At 37.0% G+C, this 14,978-nt stretch overlaps 1 protein-coding gene across 6 annotated transcripts in view; it reads left to right on the top strand.

Annotated features, from left to right (window-relative positions):
* ZFHX4 (zinc finger homeobox 4) overlaps positions 1 to 14,978 on the top strand; it is a 178,464-nt gene that overhangs the window by 10,060 nt on the left and 153,426 nt on the right. The window lies entirely within an intron of this gene.

The following is a 14,978-nucleotide window of genomic DNA, read 5'->3' on the forward strand; positions in this document are numbered from 1 at the left end:
CAAAGCTTACAGGTTTGATCCCTATATGGGACAGCTGCATATTCCTGCATTGCAGGGGGTTGGACTAGATGGTCCTCAGGGTCTCTTCCAACTCTATAATCCTATTATTCTATGATCTAATAGTTCAGTTCTTGTTTATGTAGGGAAATTCTGATATTCACATTATGATGTAGATTTGAACATGTAGCCAAGTGATTACTATCTCTGATATTTTATCCTAAACTTTATACATGACAGAAAATCCAAAACAAACAAACAAACACCCTTTAAAGTTGGAAGAGACAGAGACAAGGGATACAGACAATTGTATATTAACACTGGATTATTGTATGTTAACGCTTGATGCACCAGGTGTTAATAGAATAAAAATGTGTGCAGTTACAACAGTATTTAAGTATTACACATACCATCCTCTATGTTTACAGATTCACTTTATTACTCCCTTGGTCTTTCTTGCCTCAAAGTTTGGACACAAGAGGCTGTTCCATTCTCTATTGCCTGCGAATCTGCAATGCTGACCACTGCAGATGCAGCCTAACTCTCTTCTTAATGAGCAGCTAGTATTTAGATCATAGGTTAAAAAGGAAAAGTTTCAACACCCGCCTTAAGTTGTATGGTTGTGCAGGAAGACTTCCTTGCAATATGCAAAATATCCACTATTTCTTCTGCCACCATGTTGCTTTTCTTCATGGTCTGCTGCAGTGGACTGCAACCTTAGGATAGTAGGCCTCTATCCTCCCTCTAACTTTCCAATATAGGAAGATCTTTTAGAATTTTTTTTAATGCTTTTAATTCATTCTGATTGGGTTAGTAAATGTGCCACCACATCATTCTTCGGCAAATCCTATTTGAGTTGATAACCTGCATTTATTTAGATATATTGTTCCAGGTCAAAACGAAATGTAATAGAAACGTACAATTTTTCAGGTAGTGATAAAAGATTCACCTATGAACCATTGGACACTGGAAAGACACATTTGTCATATAAATGGAAGTGGCAGTTCATTTTTATATTATAAAACAACATAAAATCAAGTGATATTTTGCCTTTAAACTAACTTTTATATGCTTAGTTCAAGTCTAAAAAGGTCATGAAAAATTAATTAAAATCAAAAACCTGCTTCTTTAGCTTTAAATTCAGTTCATTCATGCTATTGTAAACCAAGTATAAGTGACAATATAATAATTGAATTTAGAAGTCAATTTAGAATCACTGAGATTCACTTTGCCTTCAACATCTTTTTGTAATACAGTATTGCAATGTAGGACTAGATTGTGGGCCCACATGACTGAGGCTGAGGCCTGGCATGGCTGGCTTTTATAACCAGGGAGCAGACTAAAGAGAGGTAGTTTCCCCTTTGGCACACTCCCTAAACTGTGCCCCCAAGTTTGATTGACTGCAATCTCAGGCAAGCCCCAGCAGCCAGCGTGGCCAGTGCAGGAGGACGTGGTATCCTCCCTTGGCCCTGCGGAAGCCGGAAGATTGTCCTACAGCGGCAGCCATGCCATATCACAAATGCCACTTCCCTCCATCTGGCAGGTAAGCGGCCATTACTTTGGGTGGATTCACCAATACTCCACACCTAACTTGATTTTGGTCCTGTTTCTGTAAGAGAACACAAAAATGGTCGTCTTGAGTTTTTCCCATGCAAAGAGATAAAATGGTGAGGAAAAACTTCACTTAACTGAATTTCTGAATGCATAGTTGCTCTCAGTGGCACAGGAGTAGAGCCAAGAAAAAGCTGGCAATCCTAGATCCCACTATTATCTGCTTTACAACTTCAAAGGCAGAGTCTTCTCTGTTGCATCCAATTTGAGGTCAAGATACAAAGGACTCAGAAAAACAAAGAAAACCAAACTTTTCTAGAGTTGCTCTGTTGTTAAATCTAGGTGAAAGTGCAGAACAACTTTCACTGTTTGACCTTTTATGTCTGGGCTCTCTGCTACAGCCATCTCCATGAGACACAGTTAGGCCTCATGTTTAGTCTCATGTTTAACTCAATCAAATAGAATAGAATTGGTGGCCCTTCTTTCTCAATGCTACTGCACTCTGCAGAAGATGAAACATGTTCTTGGTGAAGTCCCTTTATTTTTAATCTTTGATCTGTCATCAGTATTTGTAGCGCTCAAGTGAAACTCTGATCTACTATAGTTGAATCAGGATGTCTTTTTCATGCAGTTGAAACTCTAGTCTTCAAGCTTCTCCTTGATAGGTTCTGTTCAGTTTCTGATTCATCACAATGGTGTAAAGTTTATGAAATGTAGGAATTCATGGGCCAAAGTGATGAGGATGGTCAATTTGTTGTATATGTGATGAAATCCTTGGGAAGCTGAAAGTATAATTTATGTTTGAGAGGCTGTTCAATATCATAGTTTAAGATGTAAAAACTTAAAATACAAACATTAGTTTTATTACTACAGTGCTGAACCTTAATTCTTAAAATCAGTGGTGTTGTCAAATACCATAAAACGAGCTCAGAGCATTCTGTTCATTTCTTGTATGTTGCAATAGTTTGCCCTAGTCATCAGTGCTGTAAATTAAAGACTATCTTCTGACGTGTTAGCATTCGTCCCGACTCTTCATTTTTGTTATTTAAAATATAGGGTTCTTAGGATGTTGTATTCGATTTTTAAAAGCAGTTGACAGTAGTACATTAAAAGGATTTACATTCTTCAATATTTCAAGAATTATGAGAAATGTTAGCATAGTTTGTGACTGAAATTTTAAGTGGTATAATAGTTTGTTAATTACCGGTACATGGGCTGCAATTCATAGTATTTATTTATTTTACTAGCAGTAGTTGATTTTTCTATATAAGATCTGCTTTATTTATGCAGTTTAGACATGTGAAGTGGGACAGTCCTGTTTCTAGGAAGGTGGCACAAAGGTTATTCAAGAGGTGAAGACTTGAGGAAAAATAGGGTGAATCACTTCTTGTCTGAAATGAAGCAGGGTGCAGATTAGGAACTATTAAGAATTGCCAGAAGTTGCTGGTCCTAGAAGCCTGTTTAAGTGCTCACTGTCAACAGGAAAATCACGGGCGGCACTTAAAGTGGCTCACCTCTGATTTATTCATAAACCACACATGAGCACTTGGCTTTGTTCTTGCTCTAGTAAGGGGAACTGATTCCAATAAGAACAGGGATAAAGAGCTTCTTGCATGGTCCAGAAGTGAATAGCACTTTACCTCAAAGCATGACCTCCATTCCCAAGATCTGTTGTGTTACAGTTGACTCTGTCTCTATGTTTATTCTCAGTTGAATTGCTAGGAGAAGTTACAACAAATACTTTGCAAAGCTTCTAGATTCAATGAGAACTCTGTAACTGGGACTTAGGTTCTTCTGCCTTGATGGAAAAATTGCTCTGTTTATTCTGGACCTAGTGATTTTCTTTCATGACGTTTTAGCTTTGGTGCTGCAATTGCTAATTTAGAGGGATGAACTGATTTTACCGAAGCTGAAATGAGAAAGTTTACTTATAGAAAATGCAAGTGAAGTTACATTACAAAAAGATAGCTGGTGTCATCCTAAGAGTCAGAAAATTGGTTCCCTAATTTACTAGGCATGTTTGATTGATTCACTTTTTTATGTGTCTCTAAAAATGGGGGAAGGGACATTTAGAAGACTTTTAACTGGCATGTTTGCACTAGGGCAGAGGTTGAGTACAGTTACTTAAGTCCCTTGAGAAACATTTAGTTAATAGTAGTCATGTTCTGATCCTGTCCATATATGCCCTTTTGTTATTTAGCGAAGCTTATTTGTGTTTACTTAGGTTTAGATACGTTAAAACTGACTTGCATTTTCACAACAAATTTAACAAAAGAAGAATCATAGTGGAAGATAGTGATGAGAGTTAATGATATGTCTTTAGATAAAGCAGTACTTGTGTGCAATCTGATCACTGCTATCAGCTCATTTGTCATGGCTGAAGTGAAAATGTCAGGACCAATGAGCGTATGAGTGCTGAAGGGGGCGAAAGGGCTTTTGGAGACACTTTTGTGCTGGGAGTGGGCTATAGCTTAAATGCAGCTCTAGGGAAATACCTGGATTAGCAAACTCTGTGCACAAATCCTTAGCATAACAGAATTAGTTGGGAAAATGAAGTTTGTTGTTGAGGGGTGGGGGGAGAAGGGATAATTTCTGTCACACAACCCTCGGCTGCAGCCCCATAACTGTAAAATGGTGAGGCATTGTGCAAACTAAATTTAGTGATGCAAATTTACACATTCCAGTAAAATGACTGATATCCAACATCACAGCTTGGTTTTATTGCAGTTTAGCAATTGTTTAGTTTAGTTTAGCTCTATGCCATCATGTTAAAATGCAGAATATCTTTTACATTCTGAGAAACTGCATCTTAGTGACTTTCCAGCTTTCAGTTGGGAGTTAATTCTATTAGGACATCTGTGGGAGGTAGTGTAATGAAAGACCCATCAGAGTTGAATGACATTTATCATTCTTACTTCCTATGGATATTTCTCTCTCTCTGAATTTTTAATTCACAGTATCTAAACATTTTCATGGTGTAGCTCCCTTTATTTATATTGCAAACCAACTTTCATTTGGCTCCAGTGAAGCCCAGACTCTTTTCCCAGTGCAACTGAGAGACTGGCCTCCTTAAGGCTGACAGTATGTTACAAAGAAGCGGTAGGGGCAACCCACTCTACAGTACTTCCTATGTCATAACAGAAGTAGGGAAAGAAGCAGCTCAAGTCACGTACACTACCTTTTTGACCATTTATTTTTTAAGTGTGAAGCAGCTCTCAATATCTATCCATTCTCTCTGTTTATATTTCAGGTTTCTGAACTAAGGTGAATTGTGTGCCGCCTTTGTCAGGGCCCAAATGCTAATTCCTAGGCTTGCCATTTGAAATGTGACAGGTAAAGAGGCAGTCAACCTTAAGGAGGTCAGTCTCTCAACTGCACTGGAAAAAGAGTCTGGGCTTCATTGGAGCCAGATGAAAGTTGGTTTGCAATATAAAGAAAGACACCATGGAAAGTGCCCGGATTTACAAATCAGTCCCATACAAAATCAACTGAAGTTGAAAAGTGTCCCCAGATTAATTGAAAAAAAATCTGGTAACCTTAATTTGGTAGCGGGATCACATAAGCACTGTCCTGGAGTTATGCACCTTTGCTTCATATTCACAACTGCACAGCATCAGGAGCATGCAGCTATGGTAGCTCGTAAGTGTGATTTATTCTTCAGCAGTGATTAATTACCCAAGGTTTTAGAATTGCAGTAGTTGAAAAGCATAGGAGCCTGGTTGGGGTGGGGTGGGGGAAGGTGACAACTTTGCTGCAGAGATCAAATGATAAAGCACCTACCGTAGTTTTTCTTGTAGATTGTTTCTCAAACATTTGTTACCATTGAGCAGTTCTGCTATGTATATTCTTTGGGCTGAGTTGAAATAATGTTTGCTAGGCTAGCCAGCAGTAGATAACTTCATCTGGTTAGTCCTCATTCTTATTACTAAATGGTTTTCTGATGGTTACTTTTCCACTCCTCTGAATTGTCTATGACGCAAGAATGGTCAGAGCTGAATGTCTGGAACTTGATGGAATATTTAGCCAGCTTTGGCTATCCATTTTTGTCTCACAATATTGTTCATAACAATAAGAAGGGGAAGCGGAGGCTTTGAAGTTGCCCATCAAAAGTGAGCTCCAGAACAGCAGACTGAGCACGCACATAGGTCACCCAGTCAGAATCTATTCCACTATGATGAGATATTTTGTATTTAAATTTAAATAACAGTAATTATTTCCAAATGTGTGTCTATCTACACACACACAAGCATATGCAAATTTTATGCAAATCTGTATCCTCATTTTTTGTTGAGACCAACATAATGACCACACAAATGGTGTACTTATTTATTTACTAACACAATTTATATTGCTCTCCTTCAGCACAGATATGTTCTCAAGATGGTCAAGAGTGTAAGAAGGGGGGGGGAAGAGGATAATCTCTAAGATATGATAGTAATAAAGTATTCAAACATCAAATAAAAACAATGAGCTAAAACAACAAAACTGAAAAAGACGGCAAACTGAAATAAATGATAAAATTGCATTAAAGAATGTTTAAAGAAGTTAAAGACTTGTTAGAAGTCTAGGAAATAGAAACGTTTTCATTGGTGACTAAAAGACAGTAGTGAGGTCTGTAAGCAAGACTCCTTCAGGAGAGGAACCATCACAAAAAGGGTCTCTCTGCAGTTGCCACCTGCTGCATGTCAGTCGGCAGTGAAACCCAGAAAAAGGGACTCTGATGAAAGATCTCAGTGGACAGCTACCTAGCTCAGTGTTCTAAGCTAGCTGCAGTTTCAAACTGTTTACAAATGCTGCCCTTTGCAGTAATCCATCTGTGAAGTTTCCAGGTCATGGACAACTGTGGTTAGTCTATCTCTGACTAGGAGGGATCACAGTTGACTTATCAGCCTCAAATGATAGAAGATCCTTTATGCCAATGAGGCTACTTGAATTGCACAATTCTTTCCACACTTGGCTGCCTGGGCAGACACACGGCTGATCACCTCCATCTTTTCAGGACTAAGGGTCCATTTATTGACCCTTACCCACTCTATTTCCCCTCCTAAATATCAGACTGGCACTTCTGCCTCACCTGACTCAGCTGGACAAGAAAGAGCATATTGATGACACCCAGCTCTATAATACACATTCAGCACCTTCCTATAAATGTTGAACAACATAAGGGGCAGATGAATCCTTAGACATCCCATAATATTAAAGTTATGGGGTAGACATCCCACAATGCCAGCTTCTGTAATCCATACTCTAGGCAGGAAAAGAGCAACTGAAAAACAATGTCTTCAATTCCCAATCTAGAGCACCTATCCAGAAGAATACAGTGATCACTGGGGTTAAAAAAATGCCAGTAGATCCAGAATAATCAACTGAGTTGCATTTCCTCTGGCTTTCTCAGTGCATGTCACCCATCAGGGCAGCCAAGGCAGTTTCAACTCCCAAATGTAGGCAACAATCCAGATTGAAATGAATTCAGAAAATCATTTCCACCCAATAGTGCTTGGAATTGCTGGCAACCACTCAATCTAACACCTCATTCAAGAAAGGGACTAGTTTTGGCAACTGAGCCTAAAGGTGGATTGTGTCCTACCTTGTTTATAGTTGGAATAATAATAATTAGGGGTGAAAAGCAGAGAGATTTATTATTATTTTTAAGCCGAGAGGTTTGAAAGAATAAACAAGTTTGAGAGCAAGTAGGATTAAGAGCAAGTAGGATTCTGACTGCATGCATTTGTGAGCAAATGGCTTGCAACAGCACCTTGGGAGCTGGCTTAGTTGGAACCAGAAGTGTGATCAGAGTTTCACTTGTACAATGAAACTTTTTCTGGCCTCCTCAATGCAGTTCCGTACTACCCTGGAAAATTTACTTTTGAGGGTGAGGAGACTGTTGTGAATAGTGTGTGATATGGTTTGACCAGCTGTAGTGGGATGAAGGAATCAGTAAAATGGGGGGGGGGCACTTTACATGAGTAAAAAAGTATTTCTTTTTATACAATATGCCATTGATTCCAACCAGATGTAATATTTATGTTCTGGTGTAGGTTTCTTTGGTTGTGCAGCTAGATGCTGTGCTTTCAAGAGTGTTCCATCTGTGACAGTGAGCTTTAACAGCTAGAACTGGACATGCCATGTTACCTTGCCTCTCATGTAGGAATTTTGAATAAAATTACCACAATAGTCTTTAAACCTTAAGCACTTGCCCGCTTTCTTATTTGCCATTTTGAAATCTATCAGCAGAGTAATTTATTTTGTCTAACTAGAACTTATATTTGTAACAAGTAGTCTCTACATTTCTTCTATTTCATGTTATTTTCAGATACCATACTTGTTTACTTTTTGGGTGTGTATGTCCTACTCTATTGATTTACAGTGTGAAATATCTGATACCTGTTTCCTGCTCTTTTGGTATGCATAGTCAAAGGGGGCTGATTATATTCTCCTTCCCCACCAGACACTGGGCTGTTTTAAATGTATAATTATTGTTGCATGTCATTTGATAGCTGTACTAATTGCTGCCAACCATTGTCTGTTTGCACTTAATGCTGAAACCTGATCAACATCCTGCTTTGGTTGATGTTTGGTGGTAAACTTTAATTAACTCTTATTGCATTGAAGAAGAGCTCAGCCTCAGTGCTAACTAATCATTTACCTTCATTATGCCCTGACAGCTCCACTTGTTCCTAGTCTTAATAGATACACTAGTCAGTAAATAAACCTCCAAGTCTTTATGCCTTGAAGTTGTTGCACATTGATATTTTGTTGCTTAAAGTATAAAGATGAAGGGCTAAAGAACTATTTTAGTAGTAGCAGCAGATATTTGGTAGTAGCAGATACAGTATTTGGTAGTACTGTAGCAGATATCACTCTAAAATGGTCTTTTTTATACCGGGCATTTTTATTTTCATTGGAATGGTAACTGTAGATTTAAGATAGCATTGCTGCTTAAATGTGGTTCTTATATGCACGTATCTTTTGAATCAATACAATTAAATCTGTCTCCTGTTGGAATTCTTGTAATTATTTTTACAGAAAGACTTTTCATGTAATGATATTGAAGTTAAGTAATCAAGTTACTGACAGATCATGTAAAATTCAACTCAAAATTGCTGGCTCCTTGATTTTAATTTGTCTGACATCAAGTTTGTTTGAAAAGGGATAATATGTAGTTAAAGCGAGGAGCTCATAATTACAGCTGACATTTGTTTGTTTATAATGAAAACTAATTAAAGTTCATACATTTTAAAACACAAAAGTTAATTACTGAATTGTTCACTTCACTTATGCAGAGCAGTTAAATTAACTTGCGCTGGAAAAAATGACAAGAGGCTTTGCATAATAAAAACAAATGTCCCAGCTGATCTTTCACTATCCAAACAAAATTTGCCACTAGGTTATTCTAGAACAATAGGTGGCTTATGAATGGCTAAGCTTTGTTTAAAACCTTATTCTATTGACAGGCTAGACGTTTAATATGAAATCATATTGAATGCTACAGTCCAGTGCACAGTGGCATATGTTAAGTTCTACTGAAACCTGTGCCATTGAACATAACTCCCATTCATTTCTAGGGACTCTACAGGAACAGTTCCTTGTGGACTTGCTCCTTAAGTATGGCAATGCTCCAGTCATAAGTGGTATCATTACTTTCATTTTGTACAATCTTCTGTATTGTACTTAAAAGCCTGTTCTATATTCTGCTGCATTATGATCTTTACTAGCATTGCAGTATTGCTAATTACGCAAGAATTGCAGTGCTAGCTTAAATATCTGATGATTGTTTTTTGGAAGAAAACTACTACAGTATTGTTATATAGCACTAAATGCTTTTAAAAGTATTTTCTTTTTCTTCTGTGTATTATTAGTCTTAGTAAATTTCACCTGTGTGCCTAATCAAATCTGCAAGAATGGTTTTGAATACAAGGGTTTATGATATTTATAAAGTATATTAGGATGGTAATAGACAATTATGTCAAAATATCTATTGTCTCATATTTACATAGTAAATAAAGATATGAAGGTGTTGCTGTTTCTGCTTCTGACATTAATTATTTGTTCATTCTGACCCTAAACATATGTATTCAGATACATGCCTCACTCAACCAAATGGAACCTATGTCTTAGTATGTATGCATAGCACAAAAGATTGCTAATTTAAGTGACAGGTGAAAGCAATATATTTTCTCTTTTAATGTGTAAAATTGTTAACGTCCTTTAAGGCTTCAACGCTATGCATGCTTACTTGATGGCAAATTCTATTTATGTCAGTGGTACTTACTTCTTAGTAAGTATGATTAGGATTGGGCAGCACAGTATATGATGTATACTAATGTTGGATGCAATGAAATAGATTAAATTGTGACGGTTTTTACAAATGGAGGTCATTGATATTTGAATAAACATAATAAATGTGACTAATAAATTTCTAAAATAATAAATGTAGTGGATTTTAAAGGAAATAAATAAGACCTAATTGATCCTGTGGTGCTTAAGCTTTTGTGTTGGCCAGGATTATTAACCTGGACTTTCAAATCTAATACAGATTTTGGAGTGAAAAGAGAAACATGGAGCTCTTTTCAGAACATGCTTGTAAAAATGACTGTAATTTACATAACCTTTCATGGAGTATGTTGTGTACAATACAATAAAGGGCTTGATTGATTTGTAGATTAATATTTATTTAGTAAAGGAAAATCAAAGGGATTAAGCAGTCATCATTGTAACCCTAATCCTACTTTGCATAGATAAGACAAAGGAAAGTGATTACTGCTTAAAGCTCACTAGGTCACTGCCATTCAGGTGCACTTTTGTCTAAAAGAAAGAAATGAGAAAAAGTTGCTTTGCTTTATGAAGTGTTTTCAAAACTCCAGACTTTTAGCTTTGGTTAGGTATTTAGACTTCATTTGTAATGCCACAGCTTCTGCTAAACAAGGAACATGAGCAAGAGATATTGTCAATTATCATGATTCACTTTCTGGTCTGACGTCACTGTGAAATATTAATGACCAAGCCACATGATTTGAACTCTGAATCTGCAGGTTAAATGTTTTCAAGGATAATATAAGAAATAAGGCCTTTGTTATAAAATGATTCTCAGGAGAAATCAGGCATACTCTGCAGTAGTTTGATTAGTGGAGAGCTGCTGGTCTTGCCCCAAAGGGAGAGCAATTGCTGTGGTTTAATGGAAACTGTTGGAGAAAATACAGGAGACTAAAGCAATGGTATTTCAGTCTTATAATTAAATTAAAAATTCCAAAGCCTGTTATCTTGCTATCGTGTATGCTCTCCCACTGATTCTTCAGTATATAAAACAAAGAAACTATCATGAGAGGGAGGAAGAGCTCATCAGTCACATGAGTTTGCATTATAATATTAGTATTAAAAATACGAAAGATAGCCTTTGAGAATGATAAAGGAGAATGCATTGAAACAATATAGTGATTGAACAGCCAACCTGGGATTCAGTTTGCAAACTTTTCTAGTTTTCTTTTTAAAGTGGTATTTTAAGTGCACGGTATATTTGGTTACATCCCTTTATTCAAACTTAATTACCTTCTCCCCTTTGTCGTGACATGGGTGGAAAGTTTTTGCCGTGTCAGGAGAGGTCGTCACACATTCTTTTGCAGTTCTCTTCATTAATTCCTTCTTGCAGAAGCATTTTCTTTCGTGCTGGGAAGGTAGAAGGGTGTAATAGAAGAGCCCTGAAACATCAGCAGGAAGCTCTAAGCTGGTTAATGCAGTATAATTGTCTGGACATAGACTGGTCTTTGTTTGTGTCGTTCACTTTGAATCAGCTGTAATTAACTCCAGAGTGTTTCCAGATTGCCAGCAAAGAAAAATTACAGCTTTTCTGTTTTAAATTGGAAAGCTCACAAAGACATTAACTATGCATATTGCTTTTACTTTGATATAATTCGGTTCTGTGAAGGGGTGGGGGGAGCATATTTGGCACCCTTCCCCCAACCCTGGACCCTCAAATCATACTATTGTAAAGCTGTTTGATTTAGGGTCTGTTAGAGTGTAATGGCTACTTAGTACTTTTGGTCTGAAAAATGTTTTCCTTGTATCATACAACTGCCACAGTATGTTGCAGTTGCTTCAGTGGCTACTTTGGTTCTTCAGGGTTTTCGTTCATGTGCTGGAAGCATGTTTTAGATGGATGCACAGAAAGCTTCCCACATGCAGCTAGGCTAGAATTCCATTATAGAAGCAGCATGGTAAGTTTTCTCTCTACTATATTTTGTACTATCTAAAACAATATTCAGTTCGACCCTTAACATTTCTCTCAGAATGCACATTCATTACTTTTGTGCAGGTAGTTTTACCTGTCTTTGGGTATTCTAAATACCCAAACTGTGAGAAAATGGACTGTTTTTAAATCTGTTTGACTTGTGGTCAGCCAAATGCCTGCCACACCCTGTTTAAAAGGTAGCCTACTCTGTACAGTACTTTATAATTATGGATTCCTGTATGGTCTAAAATGAGTGAGCTGAGTGAGCAAGCCTCTAGCTAATGCATCTAATAATACAGTGCTGTATACAAAAGATCTGTCAGCAACTGATGCAAAAAAAGGTCTAACCAAAATCCCCCCCTTTCTTCTGAATTTAACAATAAGGAATTTAAGCCTCAATGTGGCTTTAGCAACCAAAGAAAAGAAGCTCTTGGTGTCTGCATAATACCACTTTGATGGATTTTTTCATCAGCTCTCCGTACGTGGTAACAAATAAACAAGTATAATTATACTTGTGAAGGCCTATTCATTGCTTTGTCAGGATTAGATATATGTGCAGTTTTCACACTGAGCCTCTCTTTTGTCTTTGCCTAACTCACTATGACATATTGATAGAGGATCTGGGATGGGGAAAAGGCCACAGCAGAGACAGTGATGACCTTTTGGAAACTTGATATAATTCAAGGATTTTTATTTATTTTCTATATATATGTGTGTGTGTGCGTGTGCATGTGTGTGTGTGTCTCTCTGTGTGTGTGTGTGATTTGCAACTTATTCCCAAATTCTGATATGTGAGCAACTTTTAACCCATTTTTAGCAGAGTAAATAAATAATCAAAGTGTTCTAAGATGTCTAAAGAGCAGATGGGAATAAAAACAATAGACTAAGAAGTCTCTTGGTCTTCTTTCCCAGCACTTTGCACTGTGGCTAACCTAGCATTCCTTTCCCATTATTCTATCCTCTTGATCTGATCACGTTCTTTTTAATCATTTCACAAACACTGTCTCACTGGACCGTAGAAGAGGGCTGGGACAATATCAATTAGAAAACAGAGGTAAACTGGCGTTTCTGATTCTTAGCTCTAATGGGAACTCTGCATTCTAAATGCAGAGGAATTCTTCTATTGTTCAGAAAAGCACCCCCTTTTCATTAGCAAAGCTGGCTGTAGGTGGGTTTTATAATTTGGCTGAGCAGAGTTTAGAGAAGAGTTTTTCCAGGAGGAATACAGAGGTTAGTAACGCAAGTTTTCTGTGTTATTGTCCGTTTGTTCTGAAGAAAAGGAGTTATATGATCCAAGTCATTGGCCTTGTGAATTGCTGACAGAATTTAACATACTAAGCAGGTTAGCAGGTGCGTATTTATGAACTCATATGATAACAACTTTTAGAAATTGCTTTCTTTTTATTATTTTTAGTGATGTTTGTGTTGCGGAAGAAAACTGAGATCATTTATTAGTGCTTCAGGTCAGATGTAAAGCAAAGAGCTTAAGCTTTAATTTAATTTATAAAATGCTCTGAAATCTTTTATGTTGTAGTGGGGAGGGAGGAAAATACTATTTTAGGTTAGTGTACATAGTCTAGAGCACAAAATAGAGGGAGCCCTGCCCACTTTGATGCTGAAGATGCTATACTAATAAAGGTCATATAACTTCAAGCACCTGATGCATATAGCAACACTGACATTTTATTGTTCATTAATGTACCACTGCACAACTTCCTCTGATATAACATTGATGATAAGCAGCTAAGAACTAAAAGGTTTATATTACAGTTGTTGTGTATTGTGGTCATTGTTTCTGACAGTTGGTGTGTAGCTGTTAAGATTACCTGGACGGACTTAGTTGTTGTTTTGTACTATTTACTCTATGTTTAGCGGGGGATTGGTGGATATAATCCCCACCCCTCAAATTGGTTCCTGTAAAATCATCGAAAGGGGAAATGTAGCTGAAAGACTGGTTGCTTTTTGAGATGGTGATAAGATAACCGACAGCCCAGATTTGTATTTGCCTAGAATTGTTCCATGTATATTAAACACCAGCCCAGTTTAGGTATAACATGCATACTTGTGTGTGCATGGCACATTCTTGGAATACTTTTAAACTACTGTATGCTACAGATCCTGGTTCCAAATGACCTAGAGTAAATGTAAATCTACAGGCATAAGTACTGTGGAACTTTTTCTTTTACTATTCTTATAAACATAATGGCATTCCTTAACATTTAGTTTTGGAAATTTCTCAGTCTGCATTCTAGCTCATTCTTGCAGGCAGGGGAAGATGGAATAGTTACTTTAACATTGATATAAGATTTCTTTTTTTAGACTGCTTTAGGTAGACTTTATTAAAACATTGTCTACTTGGATGCATGTATTGGTTGTACAGAATGGCATGTGCAAAGGTAAACATGCCCATTTTGGGGCTAATTAGAAAATTATTAGGTTTTTATGCTTTTGTGATCAGTTTATTTCAAAGGAATTTTGGACTGCATGCATGCCATAAGCATAATTAACCTGGAGCTCATCAATGATTAAAATTACACACTAAGCTTTGTGATGTTTGATTCAGGAGCAATTAGTCTGTCAGTTGAGCCACCTCAGATACCAAACCTAATTCTGATTATTTTTTGCACTATGACAATCTTCTAATGTATCTTAAACAGATCACTTCTCTCTTTGATGGTTTGCTTCTAGGATTATATTTGATTACATTTATTTCTTTTAATTAAGTGGCTACACTTTTTAATATTTTCCTACCTTTGCATTTCCTTGTTAATTTTTTAAATGGAAAAAACCTATTAAATCATACTGAGAGGAGAAAGATTGCTTTCATCATGTCTGATACATGAGACCATCTTTTTCTTCTAAATGAACATTTCAAATAAAATACAAAGACTATAGTTTAAATAAGTTTTTTATTCTATAATCACTCAAATTCTTGTTGTTGGATGGAAATGTAGCTAATAAACTGAGGCTTGCACAACTAGCAAAGTTAATGACAAATATCTCTGGAATGATGAGGATTACTTGCTGCATAATAGCAAGAGTAAGCTTGTATCATAGGCTGAAAATAGACCCTAAAGTTTCAGATCACTCAGCTGTTGTATGCAGTGCCATCATTCTGCAAGTGGAGAGCTCTGCAAGGAATGAGTGGTTTAAGCTATAATCTAGCTGCTACTACTACAGTGTCCTTGCATATACCCCAACCCCA

Source organism: Zootoca vivipara, chromosome 8, assembly GCF_965207765.1.
Source record: "Zootoca vivipara chromosome 8, rZooViv2.hap1.1, whole genome shotgun sequence".
NCBI classification, from domain to species: domain Eukaryota; kingdom Metazoa; phylum Chordata; class Lepidosauria; order Squamata; family Lacertidae; genus Zootoca; species Zootoca vivipara.